This window comes from Hyperolius riggenbachi, chromosome 4 (assembly GCF_040937935.1).
Source record: "Hyperolius riggenbachi isolate aHypRig1 chromosome 4, aHypRig1.pri, whole genome shotgun sequence".
Classification (NCBI taxonomy): Eukaryota; Metazoa; Chordata; class Amphibia; order Anura; family Hyperoliidae; genus Hyperolius; species Hyperolius riggenbachi.
The window spans coordinates 25,033,173-25,054,877 of NC_090649.1; the positions used below are offsets into that span (position 1 = coordinate 25,033,173).

At 46.6% G+C, this 21,705-nt stretch overlaps 31 non-coding genes across 31 annotated transcripts; all 31 read left to right on the forward strand.

The window, feature by feature from the left end:
- Nucleotides 1–454: 454 nt before the first annotated feature.
- TRNAA-AGC (transfer RNA alanine (anticodon AGC)) lies at nucleotides 455–527 on the forward strand. Its single transcript has one exon. It is a non-coding gene; the product is annotated as a tRNA-Ala (tRNA).
- Nucleotides 528–633: 106 nt separating this feature from the next.
- TRNAY-GUA (transfer RNA tyrosine (anticodon GUA)) lies at nucleotides 634–732 on the forward strand. The gene is made up of 2 exons: nucleotides 634–670; nucleotides 697–732. It is a non-coding gene; the product is annotated as a tRNA-Tyr (tRNA).
- A 739-nt stretch (nucleotides 733–1,471) lies between these two features.
- Nucleotides 1,472–1,544, forward strand: TRNAA-AGC (transfer RNA alanine (anticodon AGC)). Its single transcript has one exon. It is a non-coding gene; the product is annotated as a tRNA-Ala (tRNA).
- A 106-nt stretch (nucleotides 1,545–1,650) lies between these two features.
- On the forward strand, nucleotides 1,651–1,749 carry TRNAY-GUA (transfer RNA tyrosine (anticodon GUA)). The gene is made up of 2 exons: nucleotides 1,651–1,687; nucleotides 1,714–1,749. It is a non-coding gene; the product is annotated as a tRNA-Tyr (tRNA).
- Nucleotides 1,750–2,666: 917 nt separating this feature from the next.
- On the forward strand, nucleotides 2,667–2,765 carry TRNAY-GUA (transfer RNA tyrosine (anticodon GUA)). The gene is made up of 2 exons: nucleotides 2,667–2,703; nucleotides 2,730–2,765. It is a non-coding gene; the product is annotated as a tRNA-Tyr (tRNA).
- Nucleotides 2,766–3,504: 739 nt separating this feature from the next.
- Nucleotides 3,505–3,577, forward strand: TRNAA-AGC (transfer RNA alanine (anticodon AGC)). The gene has a single exon. It is a non-coding gene; the product is annotated as a tRNA-Ala (tRNA).
- Nucleotides 3,578–3,683: 106 nt separating this feature from the next.
- TRNAY-GUA (transfer RNA tyrosine (anticodon GUA)) lies at nucleotides 3,684–3,782 on the forward strand. The gene is made up of 2 exons: nucleotides 3,684–3,720; nucleotides 3,747–3,782. It is a non-coding gene; the product is annotated as a tRNA-Tyr (tRNA).
- Nucleotides 3,783–5,536: 1,754 nt separating this feature from the next.
- Nucleotides 5,537–5,609, forward strand: TRNAA-AGC (transfer RNA alanine (anticodon AGC)). The gene has a single exon. It is a non-coding gene; the product is annotated as a tRNA-Ala (tRNA).
- Nucleotides 5,610–5,715: 106 nt separating this feature from the next.
- Nucleotides 5,716–5,814, forward strand: TRNAY-GUA (transfer RNA tyrosine (anticodon GUA)). Its single transcript has 2 exons — nucleotides 5,716–5,752; nucleotides 5,779–5,814. It is a non-coding gene; the product is annotated as a tRNA-Tyr (tRNA).
- Nucleotides 5,815–6,732: 918 nt separating this feature from the next.
- TRNAY-GUA (transfer RNA tyrosine (anticodon GUA)) lies at nucleotides 6,733–6,831 on the forward strand. The gene is made up of 2 exons: nucleotides 6,733–6,769; nucleotides 6,796–6,831. It is a non-coding gene; the product is annotated as a tRNA-Tyr (tRNA).
- A 739-nt stretch (nucleotides 6,832–7,570) lies between these two features.
- Nucleotides 7,571–7,643, forward strand: TRNAA-AGC (transfer RNA alanine (anticodon AGC)). Its single transcript has one exon. It is a non-coding gene; the product is annotated as a tRNA-Ala (tRNA).
- Nucleotides 7,644–8,587: 944 nt separating this feature from the next.
- TRNAA-AGC (transfer RNA alanine (anticodon AGC)) lies at nucleotides 8,588–8,660 on the forward strand. Its single transcript has one exon. It is a non-coding gene; the product is annotated as a tRNA-Ala (tRNA).
- Nucleotides 8,661–8,766: 106 nt separating this feature from the next.
- TRNAY-GUA (transfer RNA tyrosine (anticodon GUA)) lies at nucleotides 8,767–8,865 on the forward strand. The gene is made up of 2 exons: nucleotides 8,767–8,803; nucleotides 8,830–8,865. It is a non-coding gene; the product is annotated as a tRNA-Tyr (tRNA).
- Nucleotides 8,866–9,604: 739 nt separating this feature from the next.
- Nucleotides 9,605–9,677, forward strand: TRNAA-AGC (transfer RNA alanine (anticodon AGC)). Its single transcript has one exon. It is a non-coding gene; the product is annotated as a tRNA-Ala (tRNA).
- Nucleotides 9,678–9,783: 106 nt separating this feature from the next.
- Nucleotides 9,784–9,882, forward strand: TRNAY-GUA (transfer RNA tyrosine (anticodon GUA)). Its single transcript has 2 exons — nucleotides 9,784–9,820; nucleotides 9,847–9,882. It is a non-coding gene; the product is annotated as a tRNA-Tyr (tRNA).
- A 738-nt stretch (nucleotides 9,883–10,620) lies between these two features.
- TRNAA-AGC (transfer RNA alanine (anticodon AGC)) lies at nucleotides 10,621–10,693 on the forward strand. Its single transcript has one exon. It is a non-coding gene; the product is annotated as a tRNA-Ala (tRNA).
- Nucleotides 10,694–10,799: 106 nt separating this feature from the next.
- On the forward strand, nucleotides 10,800–10,898 carry TRNAY-GUA (transfer RNA tyrosine (anticodon GUA)). Its single transcript has 2 exons — nucleotides 10,800–10,836; nucleotides 10,863–10,898. It is a non-coding gene; the product is annotated as a tRNA-Tyr (tRNA).
- A 739-nt stretch (nucleotides 10,899–11,637) lies between these two features.
- On the forward strand, nucleotides 11,638–11,710 carry TRNAA-AGC (transfer RNA alanine (anticodon AGC)). Its single transcript has one exon. It is a non-coding gene; the product is annotated as a tRNA-Ala (tRNA).
- Nucleotides 11,711–11,816: 106 nt separating this feature from the next.
- On the forward strand, nucleotides 11,817–11,915 carry TRNAY-GUA (transfer RNA tyrosine (anticodon GUA)). The gene is made up of 2 exons: nucleotides 11,817–11,853; nucleotides 11,880–11,915. It is a non-coding gene; the product is annotated as a tRNA-Tyr (tRNA).
- A 1,754-nt stretch (nucleotides 11,916–13,669) lies between these two features.
- Nucleotides 13,670–13,742, forward strand: TRNAA-AGC (transfer RNA alanine (anticodon AGC)). The gene has a single exon. It is a non-coding gene; the product is annotated as a tRNA-Ala (tRNA).
- A 106-nt stretch (nucleotides 13,743–13,848) lies between these two features.
- TRNAY-GUA (transfer RNA tyrosine (anticodon GUA)) lies at nucleotides 13,849–13,947 on the forward strand. Its single transcript has 2 exons — nucleotides 13,849–13,885; nucleotides 13,912–13,947. It is a non-coding gene; the product is annotated as a tRNA-Tyr (tRNA).
- Nucleotides 13,948–14,686: 739 nt separating this feature from the next.
- On the forward strand, nucleotides 14,687–14,759 carry TRNAA-AGC (transfer RNA alanine (anticodon AGC)). Its single transcript has one exon. It is a non-coding gene; the product is annotated as a tRNA-Ala (tRNA).
- A 106-nt stretch (nucleotides 14,760–14,865) lies between these two features.
- On the forward strand, nucleotides 14,866–14,964 carry TRNAY-GUA (transfer RNA tyrosine (anticodon GUA)). The gene is made up of 2 exons: nucleotides 14,866–14,902; nucleotides 14,929–14,964. It is a non-coding gene; the product is annotated as a tRNA-Tyr (tRNA).
- A 1,754-nt stretch (nucleotides 14,965–16,718) lies between these two features.
- TRNAA-AGC (transfer RNA alanine (anticodon AGC)) lies at nucleotides 16,719–16,791 on the forward strand. The gene has a single exon. It is a non-coding gene; the product is annotated as a tRNA-Ala (tRNA).
- A 106-nt stretch (nucleotides 16,792–16,897) lies between these two features.
- On the forward strand, nucleotides 16,898–16,996 carry TRNAY-GUA (transfer RNA tyrosine (anticodon GUA)). Its single transcript has 2 exons — nucleotides 16,898–16,934; nucleotides 16,961–16,996. It is a non-coding gene; the product is annotated as a tRNA-Tyr (tRNA).
- Nucleotides 16,997–17,735: 739 nt separating this feature from the next.
- Nucleotides 17,736–17,808, forward strand: TRNAA-AGC (transfer RNA alanine (anticodon AGC)). Its single transcript has one exon. It is a non-coding gene; the product is annotated as a tRNA-Ala (tRNA).
- A 106-nt stretch (nucleotides 17,809–17,914) lies between these two features.
- TRNAY-GUA (transfer RNA tyrosine (anticodon GUA)) lies at nucleotides 17,915–18,013 on the forward strand. The gene is made up of 2 exons: nucleotides 17,915–17,951; nucleotides 17,978–18,013. It is a non-coding gene; the product is annotated as a tRNA-Tyr (tRNA).
- A 739-nt stretch (nucleotides 18,014–18,752) lies between these two features.
- On the forward strand, nucleotides 18,753–18,825 carry TRNAA-AGC (transfer RNA alanine (anticodon AGC)). Its single transcript has one exon. It is a non-coding gene; the product is annotated as a tRNA-Ala (tRNA).
- Nucleotides 18,826–18,931: 106 nt separating this feature from the next.
- On the forward strand, nucleotides 18,932–19,030 carry TRNAY-GUA (transfer RNA tyrosine (anticodon GUA)). The gene is made up of 2 exons: nucleotides 18,932–18,968; nucleotides 18,995–19,030. It is a non-coding gene; the product is annotated as a tRNA-Tyr (tRNA).
- A 1,753-nt stretch (nucleotides 19,031–20,783) lies between these two features.
- TRNAA-AGC (transfer RNA alanine (anticodon AGC)) lies at nucleotides 20,784–20,856 on the forward strand. The gene has a single exon. It is a non-coding gene; the product is annotated as a tRNA-Ala (tRNA).
- Nucleotides 20,857–20,962: 106 nt separating this feature from the next.
- TRNAY-GUA (transfer RNA tyrosine (anticodon GUA)) lies at nucleotides 20,963–21,061 on the forward strand. The gene is made up of 2 exons: nucleotides 20,963–20,999; nucleotides 21,026–21,061. It is a non-coding gene; the product is annotated as a tRNA-Tyr (tRNA).
- The last annotated feature ends 644 nt before the right edge of the window (nucleotides 21,062–21,705 follow it).

The following is a 21,705-nucleotide window of genomic DNA, read 5'->3' on the forward strand; positions in this document are numbered from 1 at the left end:
ATAGCTCAGTGGCCATCAAGTTCCCCCTTTTTAGCCTCACTGCACCTCAGTCCAGAGCACAAAAAAAAAGCAACAAGGGCAAGAGTGCTATCTCCCACTTTCCATTCCATCTACTAGGTCATTGGAGAAGAACTAAAGTCAGTAGCGACCCTTATTGGCAGCAGCCCACTACTTTGTTTGAAGACAAAGTGCTTTGTATTTGACTTAATACCTCTAGCGACCCGTTTTGTCTGCTTCCACTTTTGGGAGTCTGATTACTTTTTACCGGTTGTATCACACCTTTCTAAAATTCCTACTTTTTGTTGACCCCTTGCTCAACACTCTGTGAAGACAAAAGAAATGTTGTAAAATACACAGTCCTCCATTCCAATGAAACTGTGTGGCGTTCCATCGTTAACTCTGACATCGCAGTTCCGCTCATCCGCCCGCGTCTCTTGCGCAGATGTGTATAGATGGGGGATTAGCTCAAATGGTAGAGCGCTCGCTTAGCATGCGAGAGGTAGCGGGATCGATGCCCGCATCCTCCACACACATGCTTTTCCATCTTGAACCCCAGAGACAAACACTCATTTTCTGCACCTTCCGCTCGCTAGGAATGAGGATCAAAGGCTGGCAAAACCTTAGCTGGGGTATCCTTCGATAGCTCAGCTGGTAGAGCGGAGGACTGTAGATTGACAAAATGTTGAGAAAACTGTAATCCTTAGGTCGCTGGTTCGATTCCGGCTCGAAGGAACTTTTACGTCACGTTGATAACACACCGTCTTTCTTGTTGACCCTTTCCCGTTTGCATCCCATGATACAACAGCGTCTTCCTTACTCCACCGCTTTAGTGGAAAACGGCCCACATCTCTGGCAAACCATTTTTGGGCTTCTACCTGCCAGGGTAATTACCTATTACTGTTACCCTGACTCAATTAAAAAAGGGGAGTCGGGCAGCTTGCTAGAAAGAGTTACAGAGTTCAGCTGGGTAGGGTTGAGGATCAAAGGCCAAAAAAGACTCTTGTGGGGTATCCTTTCATAGCTCAGTGGCCATCAAGTTCCCCCTTTTTAGCCTCACTGCACCTCAGTCCAGAGCACAAAAAAAAAGCAACAAGGGCAAGAGTGCTTTCTCCCACTTTCCATTCCATCTACTAGGTCATTGGAGAAGAACTAAAGTCAGTAGCGACCCTTATTGGCAGCAGCCCACTACTTTGTTTGAAGACAAAGTGCTTTGTATTTGACTTAATACCTCTAGCGACCCGTTTTGTCTGCTTCCACTTTTGGGAGTCTGATTACTTTTTACCGGTTGTATCACACCTTTCTAAAATTCCTACTTTTTGTTGACCCCTTGCTCAACACTCTGTGAAGACAAAAGAAATGTTGTAAAATACACAGTCCTCCATTCCAATGAAACTGTGTGGCGTTCCATCGTTAACTCTGACATCGCAGTTCCGCTCATCCGCCCGCGTCTCTTGCGCAGATGTGTATAGATGGGGGATTAGCTCAAATGGTAGAGCGCTCGCTTAGCATGCGAGAGGTAGCGGGATCGATGCCCGCATCCTCCACACACATGCTTTTCCATCTTGAACCCCAGAGACAAACACTCATTTTCTGCACCTTCCGCTCGCTAGGAATGAGGATCAAAGGCTGGCAAAACCTTAGCTGCGGTATCCTTCGATAGCTCAGCTGGTAGAGCGGAGGACTGTAGATTGACAAAATGTTGAGAAAACTGTAATCCTTAGGTCGCTGGTTCGATTCCGGCTCGAAGGAACTTTTACGTCACGTTGATAACACACCGTCTTTCTTGTTGACCCTTTCCCGTTTGCATCCCATGATACAACAGCGTCTTCCTTACTCCACCGCTTTAGTGGAAAACAGCCCACATCTCTGGCAAACCATTTTTGGGCTTCTACCTGCCAGGGTAATTACCTATTACTGTTACCCTGACTCAATTAAAAAAGGGGAGTCGGGCAGCTTGCTAGAAAGAGTTACAGAGTTCAGCTGGGTAGGGTTGAGGATCAAAGGCCAAAAAAGACTCTTGTGGGGTATCCTTTCATAGCTCAGTGGCCATCAAGTTCCCCCTTTTTAGCCTCACTGCACCACAGTCCAGAGCACAAAAAAAAGCAACAAGGGCAAGAGTGCTATCTCCCACTTTCCATTTCATCTACTAGGGCATTGGAGAAGAACTAAAGTCAGTAGCGACCCTTATTGGCAGCAGCCCACTACTTTGTTTGAAGACAAAGTGCTTTGTATTTGACTTAATACCTCTAGCGACCCGTTTTGTCTGCTTCCACTTTTGGGAGTCTGATTACTTTTTACCGGTTGTATCACACCTTTCTAAAATTCCTACTTTTTGTTGACCCCTTGCTCAACACTCTGTGAAGACAAAAGAAATGTTGTAAAATACACAGTCCTCCATTCCAATGAAACTGTGTGGCGTTCCATCGTTAACTCTGACATCGCAGTTCCGCTCATCCGCCCGCGTCTCTTGCGCAGTTGTGTATAGATGGGGGATTAGCTCAAATGGTAGAGTGCTCGCTTAGCATGCGAGAGGTAGCGGGATCGATGCCTGCATCCTCCACACACATGCTTTTCCATCTTGAACCCCAGAGACAAACACTCATTTTCTGCACCTTCCGCTCGCTAGGAATGAGGATCAAAGGCTGGCAAAACCTTAGCTGGGGTATCCTTCGATAGCTCAGCTGGTAGAGCGGAGGACTGTAGATTGACAAAATGTTGAGAAAACTGTAATCCTTAGGTCGCTGGTTCGATTCCGGCTCGAAGGAACTTTTACGTCACGTTGATAACACACCGTCTTTCTTGTTGACCCTTTCCCGTTTGCATCCCATGATACAACAGCGTCTTCCTTACTCCACCGCTTTAGTGGAAAACGGCCCACATCTCTGGCAAACCATTTTTGGGCTTCTACCTGCCAGGGTAATTACCTATTACTGTTACCCTGACTCAATTAAAAAAGGGGAGTCGGGCAGCTTGCTAGAAAGAGTTACAGAGTTCAGCTGGGTAGGGTTGAGGATCAAAGGCCAAAAAAGACTCTTGTGGGGTATCCTTTCATAGCTCAGTGGCCATCAAGTTCCCCCTTTTTAGCCTCACTGCACCTCAGTCCAGAGCACAAAAAAAAAGCAACAAGGGCAAGAGTGCTTTCTCCCACTTTCCATTCCATCTACTAGGTCATTGGAGAAGAACTAAAGTCAGTAGCGACCCTTATTGGCAGCAGCCCACTACTTTGTTTGAAGACAAAGTGCTTTGTATTTGACTTAATACCTCTAGCGACCCGTTTTGTCTGCTTCCACTTTTGGGAGTCTGATTACTTTTTACCGGTTGTATCACACCTTTCTAAAATTCCTACTTTTTGTTGACCCCTTGCTCAACACTCTGTGAAGACAAAAGAAATGTTGTAAAATACACAGTCCTCCATTCCAATGAAACTGTGTGGCGTTCCATCGTTAACTCTGACATCGCAGTTCCGCTCATCCGCCCGCGTCTCTTGCGCAGATGTGTATAGATGGGGGATTAGCTCAAATGGTAGAGCGCTCGCTTAGCATGCGAGAGGTAGCGGGATCGATGCCCGCATCCTCCACACGCATGCTTTTCCATCTTGAACCCCAGAGACAAACACTCATTTTCTGCACCTTCCGCTCGCTAGGAATGAGGATCAAAGGCTGGCAAAACCTTAGCTGGGGTATCCTTCGATAGCTCAGCTGGTAGAGCGGAGGACTGTAGATTGACAAAATGTTGAGAAAACTGTAATCCTTAGGTCGCTGGTTCGATTCCGGCTCGAAGGAACTTTTACGTCACGTTGATAACACACCGTCTTTCTTGTTGACCCTTTCCCGTTTGCATCCCATGATACAACAGCGTCTTCCTTACTCCACCGCTTTAGTGGAAAACGGCCCACATCTCTGGCAAACCATTTTTGGGCTTCTACCTGCCAGGGTAATTACCTATTACTGTTACCCTGACTCAATTGAAAAAGGGGAGTCGGGCAGCTTGCTAGAAAGAGTTACAGAGTTCAGCTGGGTAGGGTTGAGGATCAAAGGCCAAAAAAGACTCTTGTGGGGTATCCTTTCATAGCTCAGTGGCCATCAAGTTCCCCTTTTTAGCCTCACTGCACCTCAGTCCAGAGCACAAAAAAAAGCAACAAGGGCAAGAGTGCTATCTCCCACTTTCCATTTCATCTACTAGGGCATTGGAGAAGAACTAAAGTCAGTAGCGACCCTTATTGGCAGCAGCCCACTACTTTGTTTGAAGACAAAGTGCTTTGTATTTGACTTAATACCTCTAGCGACCCGTTTTGTCTGCTTCCACTTTTGGGAGTCTGATTACTTTTTACCGGTTGTATCACACCTTTCTAAAATTCCTACTTTTTGTTGACCCCTTGCTCAACACTCTGTGAAGACAAAAGAAATGTTGTAAAATACACAGTCCTCCATTCCAATGAAACTGTGTGGCGTTCCATCGTTAACTCTGACATCGCAGTTCCGCTCATCCGCCCGCGTCTCTTGCGCAGATGTGTATAGATGGGGGATTAGCTCAAATGGTAGAGCGCTCGCTTAGCTTGCGAGAGGTAGCGGGATCGATGCCTGCATCCTCCACACACATGCTTTTCCATCTTGAACCCCAGAGACAAACACTCATTTTCTGCACCTTCCGCTCGCTAGGAATGAGGATCAAAGGCTGGCAAAACCTTAGCTGGGGTATCCTTTGATAGCTCAGCTGGTAGAGCGGAGGACTGTAGATTGACAAAATGTTGAGAAAACTGTAATCCTTAGGTCGCTGGTTCTATTCCGGCTCGAAGGAACTTTTACGTCACGTTGATAACACACCGTCTTTCTTGTTGACCCTTTCCCGTTTGCATCCCATGATACAACAGCGTCTTCCTTACTCCACCGCTTTAGTGGAAAACGGCCCACATCTCTGGCAAACCATTTTTGGGCTTCTACCTGCCAGGGTAATTACCTATTACTGTTACCCTGACTCAATTAAAAAAGGGGAGTCGGGCAGCTTGCTAGAAAGAGTTACAGAGTTCAGCTGGGTAGGGTTGAGGATCAAAGGCCAAAAAAGACTCTTGTGGGGTATCCTTTCATAGCTCAGTGGCCATCAAGTTCCCCCTTTTTAGCCTCACTGCACCTCAGTCCAGAGCACAAAAAAAAAGCAACAAGGGCAAGAGTGCTATCTCCCACTTTCCATTTCATCTACTAGGGCATTGGAGAAGAACTAAAGTCAGTAGCGACCCTTATTGGCAGCAGCCCACTACTTTGTTTGAAGACAAAGTGCTTTGTATTTGACTTAATACCTCTAGCGACCCGTTTTGTCTGCTTCCACTTTTGGGAGTCTGATTACTTTTTACCGGTTGTATCACACCTTTCTAAAATTCCTACTTTTTGTTGACCCCTTGCTCAACACTCTGTGAAGACAAAAGAAATGTTGTAAAATACACAGTCCTCCATTCCAATGAAACTGTGTGGCGTTCCATCGTTAACTCTGACATCGCAGTTCCGCTCATCCGCCCGCGTCTCTTGCACAGATGTGTATAGATGGGGGATTAGCTCAAATGGTAGAGCGCTCGCTTAGCATGCGAGAGGTAGCGGGATCGATGCCCGCATCCTCCACACACATGCTTTTCCATCTTGAACCCCAGAGACAAACACTCATTTTCTGCACCTTCCGCTCGCTAGGAATGAGGATCAAAGGCTGGCAAAACCTTAGCTGGGGTATCCTTCGATAGCTCAGCTGGTAGAGCGGAGGACTGTAGATTGACAAAATGTTGAGAAAACTGTAATCCTTAGGTCGCTGGTTCGATTCCGGCTCGAAGGAACTTTTACGTCACGTTGATAACACACCGTCTTTCTTGTTGACCCTTTCCCGTTTGCATCCCATGATACAACAGCGTCTTCCTTACTCCACCGCTTTAGTGGAAAACGGCCCACATCTCTGGCAAACCATTTTTGGGCTTCTACCTGCCAGGGTATTTACCTATTACTGTTACCCTGACTCAATTAAAAAAGGGGAGTCGGGCAGCTTGCTAGAAAGAGTTACAGAGTTCAGCTGGGTAGGGTTGAGGATCAAAGGCCAAAAAAGACTCTTGTGGGGTATCCTTTCATAGCTCAGTGGCCATCAAGTTCCCCCTTTTTAGCCTCACTGCACCTCAGTCCAGAGCACACAAAAAAAGCAACAAGGGCAAGAGTGCTTTCTCCCACTTTCCATTCCATCTACTAGGTCATTGGAGAAGAACTAAAGTCAGTAGCGACCCTTATTGGCAGCAGCCCACTACTTTGTTTGAAGACAAAGTGCTTTGTATTTGACTTAATACCTCTAGCGACCCGTTTTGTCTGCTTCCACTTTTGGGAGTCTGATTACTTTTTACCGGTTGTATCACACCTTTCTAAAATTCCTACTTTTTGTTGACCCCTTGCTCAACACTCTGTGAAGACAAAAGAAATGTTGTAAAATACACAGTCCTCCATTCCAATGAAACTGTGTGGCGTTCCATCGTTAACTCTGACATCGCAGTTCCGCTCATCCGCCCGCGTCTCTTGCGCAGATGTGTATAGATGGGGGATTAGCTCAAATGGTAGAGCGCTCGCTTAGCATGCAAGAGGTAGCGGGATCGATGCCCGCATCCTCCACACACATGCTTTTCCATCTTGAACCCCAGAGACAAACACTCATTTTCTGCACCTTCCGCTCGCTAGGAATGAGGATCAAAGGCTGGCAAAACCTTAGCTGTGGTATCCTTCGATAGCTCAGCTGGTAGAGCGGAGGACTGTAGATTGACAAAATGTTGAGAAAACTGTAATCCTTAGGTCGCTGGTTCGATTCCGGCTCGAAGGAACTTTTACGTCACGTTGATAACACACCGTCTTTCTTGTTGACCCTTTCCCGTTTGCATCCCATGATACAACAGCGTCTTCCTTACTCCACCGCTTTAGTGGAAAACGGCCCACATCTCTGGCAAACCATTTTTGGGCTTCTACCTGCCAGGGTAATTACCTATTACTGTTACCCTGACTCAATTAAAAAAGGGGAGTCGGGCAGCTTGCTAGAAAGAGTTACAGAGTTCAGCTGGGTAGGGTTGAGGATCAAAGGCCAAAAAAGACTCTTGTGGGGTATCCTTTCATAGCTCAGTGGCCATCAAGTTCCCCCTTTTTAGCCTCACTGCACCTCAGTCCAGAGCACAAAAAAAAAGCAACAAGGGCAAGAGTGCTATCTCCCACTTTCCATTTCATCTACTAGGGCATTGGAGAAGAACTAAAGTCAGTAGCGACCCTTATTGGCAGCAGCCCACTACTTTGTTTGAAGACAAAGTGCTTTGTATTTGACTTAATACCTCTAGCGACCCGTTTTGTCTGCTTCCACTTTTGGGAGTCTGATTACTTTTTACCGGTTGTATCACACCTTTCTAAAATTCCTACTTTTTGTTGACCCCTTGCTCAACACTCTGTGAAGACAAAAGAAATGTTGTAAAATACACAGTCCTCCATTCCAATGAAACTGTGTGGCGTTCCATCGTTAACTCTGACATCGCAGTTCCGCTCATCCGCCCGCGTCTCTTGCGCAGATGTGTATAGATGGGGGATTAGCTCAAATGGTAGAGCGCTCGCTTAGCATGCGAGAGGTAGCGGGATCGATGCCCGCATCCTCCACACACATGCTTTTCCATCTTGAACCCCAGAGACAAACACTCATTTTCTGCACCTTCCGCTCGCTAGGAATGAGGATCAAAGGCTGGCAAAACCTTAGCTGGGGTATCCTTCGATAGCTCAGCTGGTAGTGCGGAGGACTGTAGATTGACAAAATGTTGAGAAAACTGTAATCCTTAGGTCGCTGGTTCGATTCCGGCTCGAAGGAACTTTTACGTCACGTTGATAACACACCGTCTTTCTTGTTGACCCTTTCCCGTTTGCATCCCATGATACAACAGCGTCTTACTTACTCCACCGCTTTAGTGGAAAACGGCCCACATCTCTGGCAAACCATTTTTGGGCTTCTACCTGCCAGGGTAATTACCTATTACTGTTACCCTGACTCAATTAAAAAAGGGGAGTCGGGCAGCTTGCTAGAAAGAGTTACAGAGTTCAGCTGGGTAGGGTTGAGGATCAAAGGCCAAAAAAGACTCTTGTGGGGTATCCTTTCATAGCTCAGTGGCCATCAAGTTCCCCCTTTTTAGCCTCACTGCACCTCAGTCCAGAGCACAAAAAAAAAGCAACAAGGGCAAGAGTGCTATCTCCCACTTTCCATTCCATCTACTAGGTCATTGGAGAAGAACTAAAGTCAGTAGCGACCCTTATTGGCAGCAGCCCACTACTTTGTTTGAAGACAAAGTGCTTTGTATTTGACTTAATACCTCTAGCGACCCGTTTTGTCTGCTTCCACTTTTGGGAGTCTGATTACTTTTTACCGGTTGTATCACACCTTTCTAAAATTCCTACTTTTTGTTGACCCCTTGCTCAACACTCTGTGAAGACAAAAGAAATGTTGTAAAATACACAGTCCTCCATTCCAATGAAACTGTGTGGCGTTCCATCGTTAACTCTGACATCGCAGTTCCGCTCATCCGCCCGCGTCTCTTGCGCAGATGTGTATAGATGGGGGATTAGCTCAAATGGTAGAGCGCTCGCTTAGCATGCGAGAGGTAGCGGGATCGATGCCCGCATCCTCCACACACATGCTTTTCCATCTTGAACCCCAGAGACAAACACTCATTTTCTGCACCTTCCGCTCGCTAGGAATGAGGATCAAAGGCTGGCAAAACCTTAGCTGGGGTATCCTTCGATAGCTCAGCTGGTAGAGCGGAGGACTGTAGATTGACAAAATGTTGAGAAAACTGTAATCCTTAGGTCGCTGGTTCGATTCCGGCTCGAAGGAACTTTTACGTCACGTTGATAACACACCGTCTTTCTTGTTGACCCTTTCCCGTTTGCATCCCATGATACAACAGCGTCTTCCTTACTCCACCGCTTTAGTGGAAAACGGCCCACATCTCTGGCAAACCATTTTTGGGCTTCTACCTGCCAGGGTAATTACCTATTACTGTTACCCTGACTCAATTAAAAAAGGGGAGTCGGGCAGCTTGCTAGAAAGAGTTACAGAGTTCAGCTGGGTAGGGTTGAGGATCAAAGGCCAAAAAAGACTCTTGTGGGGTATCCTTTCATAGCTCAGTGGCCATCAAGTTCCCCCTTTTTAGCCTCACTGCACCTCAGTCCAGAGCACAAAAAAAAAGCAACAAGGGCAAGAGTGCTTTCTCCCACTTTCCATTCCATCTACTAGGTCATTGGAGAAGAACTAAAGTCAGTAGCGACCCTTATTGGCAGCAGCCCACTACTTTGTTTGAAGACAAAGTGCTTTGTATTTGACTTAATACCTCTAGCGACCCGTTTTGTCTGCTTCCACTTTTGGGAGTCTGATTACTTTTTACCGGTTGTATCACACCTTTCTAAAATTCCTACTTTTTGTTGACCCCTTGCTCAACACTCTGTGAAGACAAAAGAAATGTTGTAAAATACACAGTCCTCCATTCCAATGAAACTGTGTGGCGTTCCATCGTTAACTCTGACATCGCAGTTCCGCTCATCCGCCCGCGTCTCTTGCGCAGATGTGTATAGATGGGGGATTAGCTCAAATGGTAGAGCGCTCGCTTAGCATGCGAGAGGTAGCGGGATCGATGCCCGCATCCTCCACACACATGCTTTTCCATCTTGAACCCCAGAGACAAACACTCATTTTCTGCACCTTCCGCTCGCTAGGAATGAGGATCAAAGGCTGGCAAAACCTTAGCTGCGGTATCCTTCGATAGCTCAGCTGGTAGAGCGGAGGACTGTAGATTGACAAAATGTTGAGAAAACTGTAATCCTTAGGTCGCTGGTTCGATTCCGGCTCGAAGGAACTTTTACGTCACGTTGATAACACACCGTCTTTCTTGTTGACCCTTTCCCGTTTGCATCCCATGATACAACAGCGTCTTCCTTACTCCACCGCTTTAGTGGAAAACAGCCCACATCTCTGGCAAACCATTTTTGGGCTTCTACCTGCCAGGGTAATTACCTATTACTGTTACCCTGACTCAATTAAAAAAGGGGAGTCGGGCAGCTTGCTAGAAAGAGTTACAGAGTTCAGCTGGGTAGGGTTGAGGATCAAAGGCCAAAAAAGACTCTTGTGGGGTATCCTTTCATAGCTCAGTGGCCATCAAGTTCCCCCTTTTTAGCCTCACTGCACCACAGTCCAGAGCACAAAAAAAAGCAACAAGGGCAAGAGTGCTATCTCCCACTTTCCATTTCATCTACTAGGGCATTGGAGAAGAACTAAAGTCAGTAGCGACCCTTATTGGCAGCAGCCCACTACTTTGTTTGAAGACAAAGTGCTTTGTATTTGACTTAATACCTCTAGCGACCCGTTTTGTCTGCTTCCACTTTTGGGAGTCTGATTACTTTTTACCGGTTGTATCACACCTTTCTAAAATTCCTACTTTTTGTTGACCCCTTGCTCAACACTCTGTGAAGACAAAAGAAATGTTGTAAAATACACAGTCCTCCATTCCAATGAAACTGTGTGGCGTTCCATCGTTAACTCTGACATCGCAGTTCCGCTCATCCGCCCGCGTCTCTTGCGCAGTTGTGTATAGATGGGGGATTAGCTCAAATGGTAGAGTGCTCGCTTAGCATGCGAGAGGTAGCGGGATCGATGCCCGCATCCTCCACACACATGCTTTTCCATCTTGAACCCCAGAGACAAACACTCATTTTCTGCACCTTCCGCTCGCTAGGAATGAGGATCAAAGGCTGGCAAAACCTTAGCTGGGGTATCCTTCGATAGCTCAGCTGGTAGAGCGGAGGACTGTAGATTGACAAAATGTTGAGAAAACTGTAATCCTTAGGTCGCTGGTTCGATTCCGGCTCGAAGGAACTTTTACGTCACGTTGATAACACACCGTCTTTCTTGTTGACCCTTTCCCGTTTGCATCCCATGATACAACAGCGTCTTCCTTACTCCACCGCTTTAGTGGAAAACGGCCCACATCTCTGGCAAACCATTTTTGGGCTTCTACCTGCCAGGGTAATTACCTATTACTGTTACCCTGACTCAATTAAAAAAGGGGAGTCGGGCAGCTTGCTAGAAAGAGTTACAGAGTTCAGCTGGGTAGGGTTGAGGATCAAAGGCCAAAAAAGACTCTTGTGGGGTATCCTTTCATAGCTCAGTGGCCATCAAGTTCCCCCTTTTTAGCCTCACTGCACCTCAGTCCAGAGCACAAAAAAAAAGCAACAAGGGCAAGAGTGCTTTCTCCCACTTTCCATTCCATCTACTAGGTCATTGGAGAAGAACTAAAGTCAGTAGCGACCCTTATTGGCAGCAGCCCACTACTTTGTTTGAAGACAAAGTGCTTTGTATTTGACTTAATACCTCTAGCGACCCGTTTTGTCTGCTTCCACTTTTGGGAGTCTGATTACTTTTTACCGGTTGTATCACACCTTTCTAAAATTCCTACTTTTTGTTGACCCCTTGCTCAACACTCTGTGAAGACAAAAGAAATGTTGTAAAATACACAGTCCTCCATTCCAATGAAACTGTGTGGCGTTCCATCGTTAACTCTGACATCGCAGTTCCGCTCATCCGCCCGCGTCTCTTGCGCAGATGTGTATAGATGGGGGATTAGCTCAAATGGTAGAGCGCTCGCTTAGCATGCGAGAGGTAGCGGGATCGATGCCCGCATCCTCCACACGCATGCTTTTCCATCTTGAACCCCAGAGACAAACACTCATTTTCTGCACCTTCCGCTCGCTAGGAATGAGGATCAAAGGCTGGCAAAACCTTAGCTGGGGTATCCTTCGATAGCTCAGCTGGTAGAGCGGAGGACTGTAGATTGACAAAATGTTGAGAAAACTGTAATCCTTAGGTCGCTGGTTCGATTCCGGCTCGAAGGAACTTTTACGTCACGTTGATAACACACCGTCTTTCTTGTTGACCCTTTCCCGTTTGCATCCCATGATACAACAGCGTCTTCCTTACTCCACCGCTTTAGTGGAAAACGGCCCACATCTCTGGCAAACCATTTTTGGGCTTCTACCTGCCAGGGTAATTACCTATTACTGTTACCCTGACTCAATTGAAAAAGGGGAGTCGGGCAGCTTGCTAGAAAGAGTTACAGAGTTCAGCTGGGTAGGGTTGAGGATCAAAGGCCAAAAAAGACTCTTGTGGGGTATCCTTTCATAGCTCAGTGGCCATCAAGTTCCCCTTTTTAGCCTCACTGCACCTCAGTCCAGAGCACAAAAAAAAGCAACAAGGGCAAGAGTGCTATCTCCCACTTTCCATTTCATCTACTAGGGCATTGGAGAAGAACTAAAGTCAGTAGCGACCCTTATTGGCAGCAGCCCACTACTTTGTTTGAAGACAAAGTGCTTTGTATTTGACTTAATACCTCTAGCGACCCGTTTTGTCTGCTTCCACTTTTGGGAGTCTGATTACTTTTTACCGGTTGTATCACACCTTTCTAAAATTCCTACTTTTTGTTGACCCCTTGCTCAACACTCTGTGAAGACAAAAGAAATGTTGTAAAATACACAGTCCTCCATTCCAATGAAACTGTGTGGCGTTCCATCGTTAACTCTGACATCGCAGTTCCGCTCATCCGCCCGCGTCTCTTGCGCAGATTTGTATAGATGGGGGATTAGCTCAAATGGTAGAGCGCTCGCTTAGCTTGCGAGAGGTAGCGGGATCGATGCCTGCATCCTCCACACACATGCTTTTCCATCTTGAACCCCAGAGACAAACACTCATTTTCTGCACCTTCCGCTCGCTAGGAATGAGGATCAAAGGCTGGCAAAACCTTAGCTGGGGTATCCTTTGATAGCTCAGCTGGTAGAGCGGAGGACTGTAGATTGACAAAATGTTGAGAAAACTGTAATCCTTAGGTCGCTGGTTCTATTCCGGCTCGAAGGAACTTTTACGTCACGTTGATAACACACCGTCTTTCTTGTTGACCCTTTCCCGTTTGCATCCCATGATACAACAGCGTCTTCCTTACTCCACCGCTTTAGTGGAAAACGGCCCACATCTCTGGCAAACCATTTTTGGGCTTCTACCTGCCAGGGTAATTACCTATTACTGTTACCCTGACTCAATTAAAAAAGGGGAGTCGGGCAGCTTGCTAGAAAGAGTTACAGAGTTCAGCTGGGTAGGGTTGAGGATCAAAGGCCAAAAAAGACTCTTGTGGGGTATCCTTTCATAGCTCAGTGGCCATCAAGTTCCCCCTTTTTAGCCTCACTGCACCTCAGTCCAGAGCACAAAAAAAAAGCAACAAGGGCAAGAGTGCTTTCTCCCACTTTCCATTCCATCTACTAGGTCATTGGAGAAGAACTAAAGTCAGTAGCGACCCTTATTGGCAGCAGCCCACTACTTTGTTTGAAGACAAAGTGCTTTGTATTTGACTTAATACCTCTAGCGACCCGTTTTGTCTGCTTCCACTTTTGGGAGTCTGATTACTGTTTACCGGTTGTATCACACCTTTCTAAAATTCCTACTTTTTGTTGACCCCTTGCTCAACACTCTGTGAAGACAAAAGAAATGTTGTAAAATACACAGTCCTCCATTCCAATGAAACTGTGTGGCGTTCCATCGTTAACTCTGACATCGCAGTTCCGCTCATCCGCCCGCGTCTCTTGCGCAGATGTGTATAGATGGGGGATTAGCTCAAATGGTAGAGCGCTCGCTTAGCATGCGAGAGGTAGCGGGATCGATGCCCGCATCCTCCACACACATGCTTTTCCATCTTGAACCCCAGAGACAAACACTCATTTTCTGCACCTTCCGCTCGCTAGGAATGAGGATCAAAGGCTGGCAAAACCTTAGCTGGGGTATCCTTCGATAGCTCAGCTGGTAGAGCGGAGGACTGTAGATTGACAAAATGTTGAGAAAACTGTAATCCTTAGGTCGCTGGTTCGATTCCGGCTCGAAGGAACTTTTACGTCACGTTGATAACACACCGTCTTTCTTGTTGACCCTTTCCCGTTTGCATCCCATGATACAACAGCGTCTTCCTTACTCCACCGCTTTAGTGGAAAACGGCCCACATCTCTGGCAAACCATTTTTGGGCTTCTACCTGCCAGGGTAATTACCTATTACTGTTACCCTGACTCAATTAAAAAAGGGGAGTCGGGCAGCTTGCTAGAAAGAGTTACAGAGTTCAGCTGGGTAGGGTTGAGGATCAAAGGCCAAAAAAGACTCTTGTGGGGTATCCTTTCATAGCTCAGTGGCCATCAAGTTCCCCCTTTTTAGCCTCACTGCACCTCAGTCCAGAGCACAAAAAAAAAGCAACAAGGGCAAGAGTGCTTTCTCCCACTTTCCATTCCATCTACTAGGTCATTGGAGAAGAACTAAAGTCAGTAGCGACCCTTATTGGCAGCAGCCCACTACTTTGTTTGAAGACAAAGTGCTTTGTATTTGACTTAATACCTCTAGCGACCCGTTTTGTCTGCTTCCACTTTTGGGAGTCTGATTACTTTTTACCGGTTGTATCACACCTTTCTAAAATTCCTACTTTTTGTTGACCCCTTGCTCAACACTCTGTGAAGACAAAAGAAATGTTGTAAAATACACAGTCCTCCATTCCAATGAAACTGTGTGGCGTTCCATCGTTAACTCTGACATCGCAGTTCCGCTCATCCGCCCGCGTCTCTTGCGCAGATGTGTATAGATGGGGGATTAGCTCAAATGGTAGAGCGCTCGCTTAGCATGCGAGAGGTAGCGGGATCGATGCCCGCATCCTCCACACGCATGCTTTTCCATCTTGAACCCCAGAGACAAACACTCATTTTCTGCACCTTCCGCTCGCTAGGAATGAGGATCAAAGGCTGGCAAAACCTTAGCTGGGGTATCCTTCGATAGCTCAGCTGGTAGAGCGGAGGACTGTAGATTGACAAAATGTTGAGAAAACTGTAATCCTTAGGTCGCTGGTTCGATTCCGGCTCGAAGGAACTTTTACGTCACGTTGATAACACACCGTCTTTCTTGTTGACCCTTTCCCGTTTGCATCCCATGATACAACAGCGTCTTCCTTACTCCACCGCTTTAGTGGAAAACGGCCCACATCTCTGGCAAACCATTTTTGGGCTTCTACCTGCCAGGGTAATTACCTATTACTGTTACCCTGACTCAATTGAAAAAGGGGAGTCGGGCAGCTTGCTAGAAAGAGTTACAGAGTTCAGCTGGGTAGGGTTGAGGATCAAAGGCCAAAAAAGACTCTTGTGGGGTATCCTTTCATAGCTCAGTGGCCATCAAGTTCCCCTTTTTAGCCTCACTGCACCTCAGTCCAGAGCACAAAAAAAAGCAACAAGGGCAAGAGTGCTATCTCCCACTTTCCATTTCATCTACTAGGGCATTGGAGAAGAACTAAAGTCAGTAGCGACCCTTATTGGCAGCAGCCCACTACTTTGTTTGAAGACAAAGTGCTTTGTATTTGACTTAATACCTCTAGCGACCCGTTTTGTCTGCTTCCACTTTTGGGAGTCTGATTACTTTTTACCGGTTGTATCACACCTTTCTAAAATTCCTACTTTTTGTTGACCCCTTGCTCAACACTCTGTGAAGACAAAAGAAATGTTGTAAAATACACAGTCCTCCATTCCAATGAAACTGTGTGGCGTTCCATCGTTAACTCTGACATCGCAGTTCCGCTCATCCGCCCGCGTCTCTTGCGCAGATGTGTATAGATGGGGGATTAGCTCAAATGGTAGAGCGCTCGCTTAGCTTGCGAGAGGTAGCGGGATCGATGCCTGCATCCTCCACACACATGCTTTTCCATCTTGAACCCCAGAGACAAACACTCATTTTCTGCACCTTCCGCTCGCTAGGAATGAGGATCAAAGGCTGGCAAAACCTTAGCTGGGGTATCCTTTGATAGCTCAGCTGGTAGAGCGGAGGACTGTAGATTGACAAAATGTTGAGAAAACTGTAATCCTTAGGTCGCTGGTTCTATTCCGGCTCGAAGGAACTTTTACGTCACGTTGATAACACACCGTCTTTCTTGTTGACCCTTTCCCGTTTGCATCCCATGATACAACAGCGTCTTCCTTACTCCACCGCTTTAGTGGAAAACGGCCCACATCTCTGGCAAACCATTTTTGGGCTTCTACCTGCCAGGGTAATTACCTATTACTGTTACCCTGACTCAATTAAAAAAGGGGAGTCGGGCAGCTTGCTAGAAAGAGTTACAGAGTTCAGCTGGGTAGGGTTGAGGATCAAAGGCCAAAAAAGACTCTTGTGGGGTATCCTTTCATAGCTCAGTGGCCATCAAGTTCCCCCTTTTTAGCCTCACTGCACCTCAGTCCAGAGCACAAAAAAAAAGCAACAAGGGCAAGAGTGCTTTCTCCCACTTTCCATTCCATCTACTAGGTCATTGGAGAAGAACTAAAGTCAGTAGCGACCCTTATTGGCAGCAGCCCACTACTTTGTTTGAAGACAAAGTGCTTTGTATTTGACTTAATACCTCTAGCGACCCGTTTTGTCTGCTTCCACTTTTGGGAGTCTGATTACTGTTTACCGGTTGTATCACACCTTTCTAAAATTCCTACTTTTTGTTGACCCCTTGCTCAACACTCTGTGAAGACAAAAGAAATGTTGTAAAATACACAGTCCTCCATTCCAATGAAACTGTGTGGCGTTCCATCGTTAACTCTGACATCGCAGTTCCGCTCATCCGCCCGCGTCTCTTGCGCAGATGTGTATAGATGGGGGATTAGCTCAAATGGTAGAGCGCTCGCTTAGCATGCGAGAGGTAGCGGGATCGATGCCCGCATCCTCCACACACATGCTTTTCCATCTTGAACCCCAGAGACAAACACTCATTTTCTGCACCTTCCGCTCGATAGGAATGAGGATCAAAGGCTGGCAAAACCTTAGCTGGGGTATCCTTCGATAGCTCAGCTGGTAGAGCGGAGGACTGTAGATTGACAAAATGTTGAGAAAACTGTAATCCTTAGGTCGCTGGTTCGATTCCGGCTCGAAGGAACTTTTACGTCACGTTGATAACACACCGTCTTTCTTGTTGACCCTTTCCCGTTTGCATCCCATGATACAACAGCGTCTTCCTTACTCCACCGCTTTAGTGGAAAACGGCCCACATCTCTGGCAAACCATTTTTGGGCTTCTACCTGCCAGGGTAATTACCTATTACTGTTACCCTGACTCAATTAAAAAAGGGGAGTCGGGCAGCTTGCTAGAAAGAGTTACAGAGTTTAGCTGGGTAGGGTTGAGGATCAAAGGCCAAAAAAGACTCTTGTGGGGTATCCTTTCATAGCTCAGTGGCCATCAAGTTCCCCCTTTTTAGCCTCACTGCACCTCAGTCCAGAGCACAAAAAAAAAGCAACAAGGGCAAGAGTGCTTTCTCCCACTTTCCATTCCATCTACTAGGTCATTGGAGAAGAACTAAAGTCAGTAGCGACCCTTATTGGCAGCAGCCCACTACTTTGTTTGAAGACAAAGTGCTTTGTATTTGACTTAATACCTCTAGCGACCCGTTTTGTCTGCTTCCACTTTTGGGAGTCTGATTACTGTTTACCGGTTGTATCACACCTTTCTAAAATTCCTACTTTTTGTTGACCCCTTGCTCAACACTCTGTGAAGACAAAAGAAATGTTGTAAAATACACAGTCCTCCATTCCAATGAAACTGTGTGGCGTTCCATCGTTAACTCTGACATCGCAGTTCCGCTCATCCGCCCGCGTCTCTTGCGCAGATGTGTATAGATGGGGGATTAGCTCAAATGGTAGAGCGCTCGCTTAGCATGCGAGAGGTAGCGGGATCGATGCCCGCATCCTCCACACACATGCTTTTCCATCTTGAACCCCAGAGACAAACACTCATTTTCTGCACCTTCCGCTCGCTAGGAATGAGGATCAAAGGCTGGCAAAACCTTAGCTGGGGTATCCTTCGATAGCTCAGCTGGTAGAGCGGAGGACTGTAGATTGACAAAATGTTGAGAAAACTGTAATCCTTAGGTCGCTGGTTCGATTCCGGCTCGAAGGAACTTTTACGTCACGTTGATAACACACCGTCTTTCTTGTTGACCCTTTCCCGTTTGCATCCCATGATACAACAGCGTCTTCCTTACTCCACCGCTTTAGTGGAAAACGGCCCACATCTCTGGCAAACCATTTTTGGGCTTCTACCTGCCAGGGTAATTACCTATTACTGTTACCCTGACTCAATTAAAAAAGGGGAGTCGGGCAGCTTGCTAGAAAGAGTTACAGAGTTCAGCTGGGTAGGGTTGAGGATCAAAGGCCAAAAAAGACTCTTGTGGGGTATCCTTTCATAGCTCAGTGGCCATCAAGTTCCCCCTTTTTAGCCTCACTGCACCTCAGTCCAGAGCACAAAAAAAAAGCAACAAGGGCAAGAGTGCTTTCTCCCACTTTCCATTCCATCTACTAGGTCATTGGAGAAGAACTAAAGTCAGTAGCGACCCTTATTGGCAGCAGCCCACTACTTTGTTTGAAGACAAAGTGCTTTGTATTTGACTTAATACCTCTAGCGACCCGTTTTGTCTGCTTCCACTTTTGGGAGTCTGATTACTTTTTACCGGTTGTATCACACCTTTCTAAAATTCCTACTTTTTGTTGACCCCTTGCTCAACACTCTGTGAAGACAAAAGAAATGTTGTAAAATACACAGTCCTCCATTCCAATGAAACTGTGTGGCGTTCCATCGTTAACTCTGACATCGCAGTTCCGCTCATCCGCCCGCGTCTCTTGCGCAGATGTGTATAGATGGGGGATTAGCTCAAATGGTAGAGCGCTCGCTTAGCATGCGAGAGGTAGCGGGATCGATGCCCGCATCCTCCACACGCATGCTTTTCCATCTTGAACCCCAGAGACAAACACTCATTTTCTGCACCTTCCGCTCGCTAGGAATGAGGATCAAAGGCTGGCAAAACCTTAGCTGGGGTATCCTTCGATAGCTCAGCTGGTAGAGCGGAGGACTGTAGATTGACAAAATGTTGAGAAAACTGTAATCCTTAGGTCGCTGGTTCGATTCCGGCTCGAAGGAACTTTTACGTCACGTTGATAACACACCGTCTTTCTTGTTGACCCTTTCCCGTTTGCATCCCATGATACAACAGCGTCTTCCTTACTCCACCGCTTTAGTGGAAAACGGCCCACATCTCTGGCAAACCATTTTTGGGCTTCTACCTGCCAGGGTAATTACCTATTACTGTTACCCTGACTCAATTGAAAAAGGGGAGTCGGGCAGCTTGCTAGAAAGAGTTACAGAGTTCAGCTGGGTAGGGTTGAGGATCAAAGGCCAAAAAAGACTCTTGTGGGGTATCCTTTCATAGCTCAGTGGCCATCAAGTTCCCCTTTTTAGCCTCACTGCACCTCAGTCCAGAGCACAAAAAAAAGCAACAAGGGCAAGAGTGCTATCTCCCACTTTCCATTTCATCTACTAGGGCATTGGAGAAGAACTAAAGTCAGTAGCGACCCTTATTGGCAGCAGCCCACTACTTTGTTTGAAGACAAAGTGCTTTGTATTTGACTTAATACCTCTAGCGACCCGTTTTGTCTGCTTCCACTTTTGGGAGTCTGATTACTTTTTACCGGTTGTATCACACCTTTCTAAAATTCCTACTTTTTGTTGACCCCTTGCTCAACACTCTGTGAAGACAAAAGAAATGTTGTAAAATACACAGTCCTCCATTCCAATGAAACTGTGTGGCGTTCCATCGTTAACTCTGACATCGCAGTTCCGCTCATCCGCCCGCGTCTCTTGCGCAGATGTGTATAGATGGGGGATTAGCTCAAATGGTAGAGCGCTCGCTTAGCTTGCGAGAGGTAGCGGGATCGATGCCTGCATCCTCCACACACATGCTTTTCCATCTTGAACCCCAGAGACAAACACTCATTTTCTGCACCTTCCGCTCGCTAGGAATGAGGATCAAAGGCTGGCAAAACCTTAGCTGGGGTATCCTTTGATAGCTCAGCTGGTAGAGCGGAGGACTGTAGATTGACAAAATGTTGAGAAAACTGTAATCCTTAGGTCGCTGGTTCTATTCCGGCTCGAAGGAACTTTTACGTCACGTTGATAACACACCGTCTTTCTTGTTGACCCTTTCCCGTTTGCATCCCATGATACAACAGCGTCTTCCTTACTCCACCGCTTTAGTGGAAAACGGCCCACATCTCTGGCAAACCATTTTTGGGCTTCTACCTGCCAGGGTAATTACCTATTACTGTTACCCTGACTCAATTAAAAAAGGGGAGTCGGGCAGCTTGCTAGAAAGAGTTACAGAGTTCAGCTGGGTAGGGTTGAGGATCAAAGGCCAAAAAAGACTCTTGTGGGGTATCCTTTCATAGCTCAGTGGCCATCAAGTTCCCCCTTTTTAGCCTCACTGCACCTCAGTCCAGAGCACAAAAAAAAGCAACAAGGGCAAGAGTGCTTTCTCCCACTTTCCATTCCATCTACTAGGTCATTGGAGAAGAACTAAAGTCAGTAGCGACCCTTATTGGCAGCAGCCCACTACTTTGTTTGAAGACAAAGTGCTTTGTATTTGACTTAATACCTCTAGCGACCCGTTTTGTCTGCTTCCACTTTTGGGAGTCTGATTACTGTTTACCGGTTGTATCACACCTTTCTAAAATTCCTACTTTTTGTTGACCCCTTGCTCAACACTCTGTGAAGACAAAAGAAATGTTGTAAAATACACAGTCCTCCATTCCAATGAAACTGTGTGGCGTTCCATCGTTAACTCTGACATCGCAGTTCCGCTCATCCGCCCGCGTCTCTTGCGCAGATGTGTATAGATGGGGGATTAGCTCAAATGGTAGAGCGCTCGCTTAGCATGCGAGAGGTAGCGGGATCGATGCCCGCATCCTCCACACACATGCTTTTCCATCTTGAACCCCAGAGACAAACACTCATTTTCTGCACCTTCCGCTCGCTAGGAATGAGGATCAAAGGCTGGCAAAACCTTAGCTGGGGTATCCTTCGATAGCTCAGCTGGTAGAGCGGAGGACTGTAGATTGACAAAATGTTGAGAAAACTGTAATCCTTAGGTCGCTGGTTCGATTCCAGCTCGAAGGAACTTTTACGTCACGTTGATAACACACCGTCTTTCTTGTTGACCCTTTCCCGTTTGCATCCCATGATACAACAGCGTCTTCCTTACTCCACCGCTTTAGTGGAAAACGGCCCACATCTCTGGCAAACCATTTTTGGGCTTCTACCTGCCAGGGTAATTACCTATTACTGTTACCCTGACTCAATTAAAAAAGGGGAGTCGGGCAGCTTGCTAGAAAGAGTTACAGAGTTCAGCTGGGTAGGGTTGAGGATCAAAGGCCAAAAAAGACTCTTGTGGGGTATCCTTTCATAGCTCAGTGGCCATCAAGTTCCCCCTTTTTAGCCTCACTGCACCTCAGTCCAGAGCACAAAAAAAAAGCAACAAGGGCAAGAGTGCTTTCTCCCACTTTCCATTCCATCTACTAGGTCATTGGAGAAGAACTAAAGTCAGTAGCGACCCTTATTGGCAGAAGCCCACTACTTTGTTTGAAGACAAAGTGCTTTGTATTTGACTTAATACCTCTAGCGACCCGTTTTGTCTGCTTCCACTTTTGGGAGTCTGATTACTTTTTACCGGTTGTATCACACCTTTCTAAAATTCCTACTTTTTGTTGACCCCTTGCTCAACACTCTGTGAAGACAAAAGAAATGTTGTAAAATACACAGTC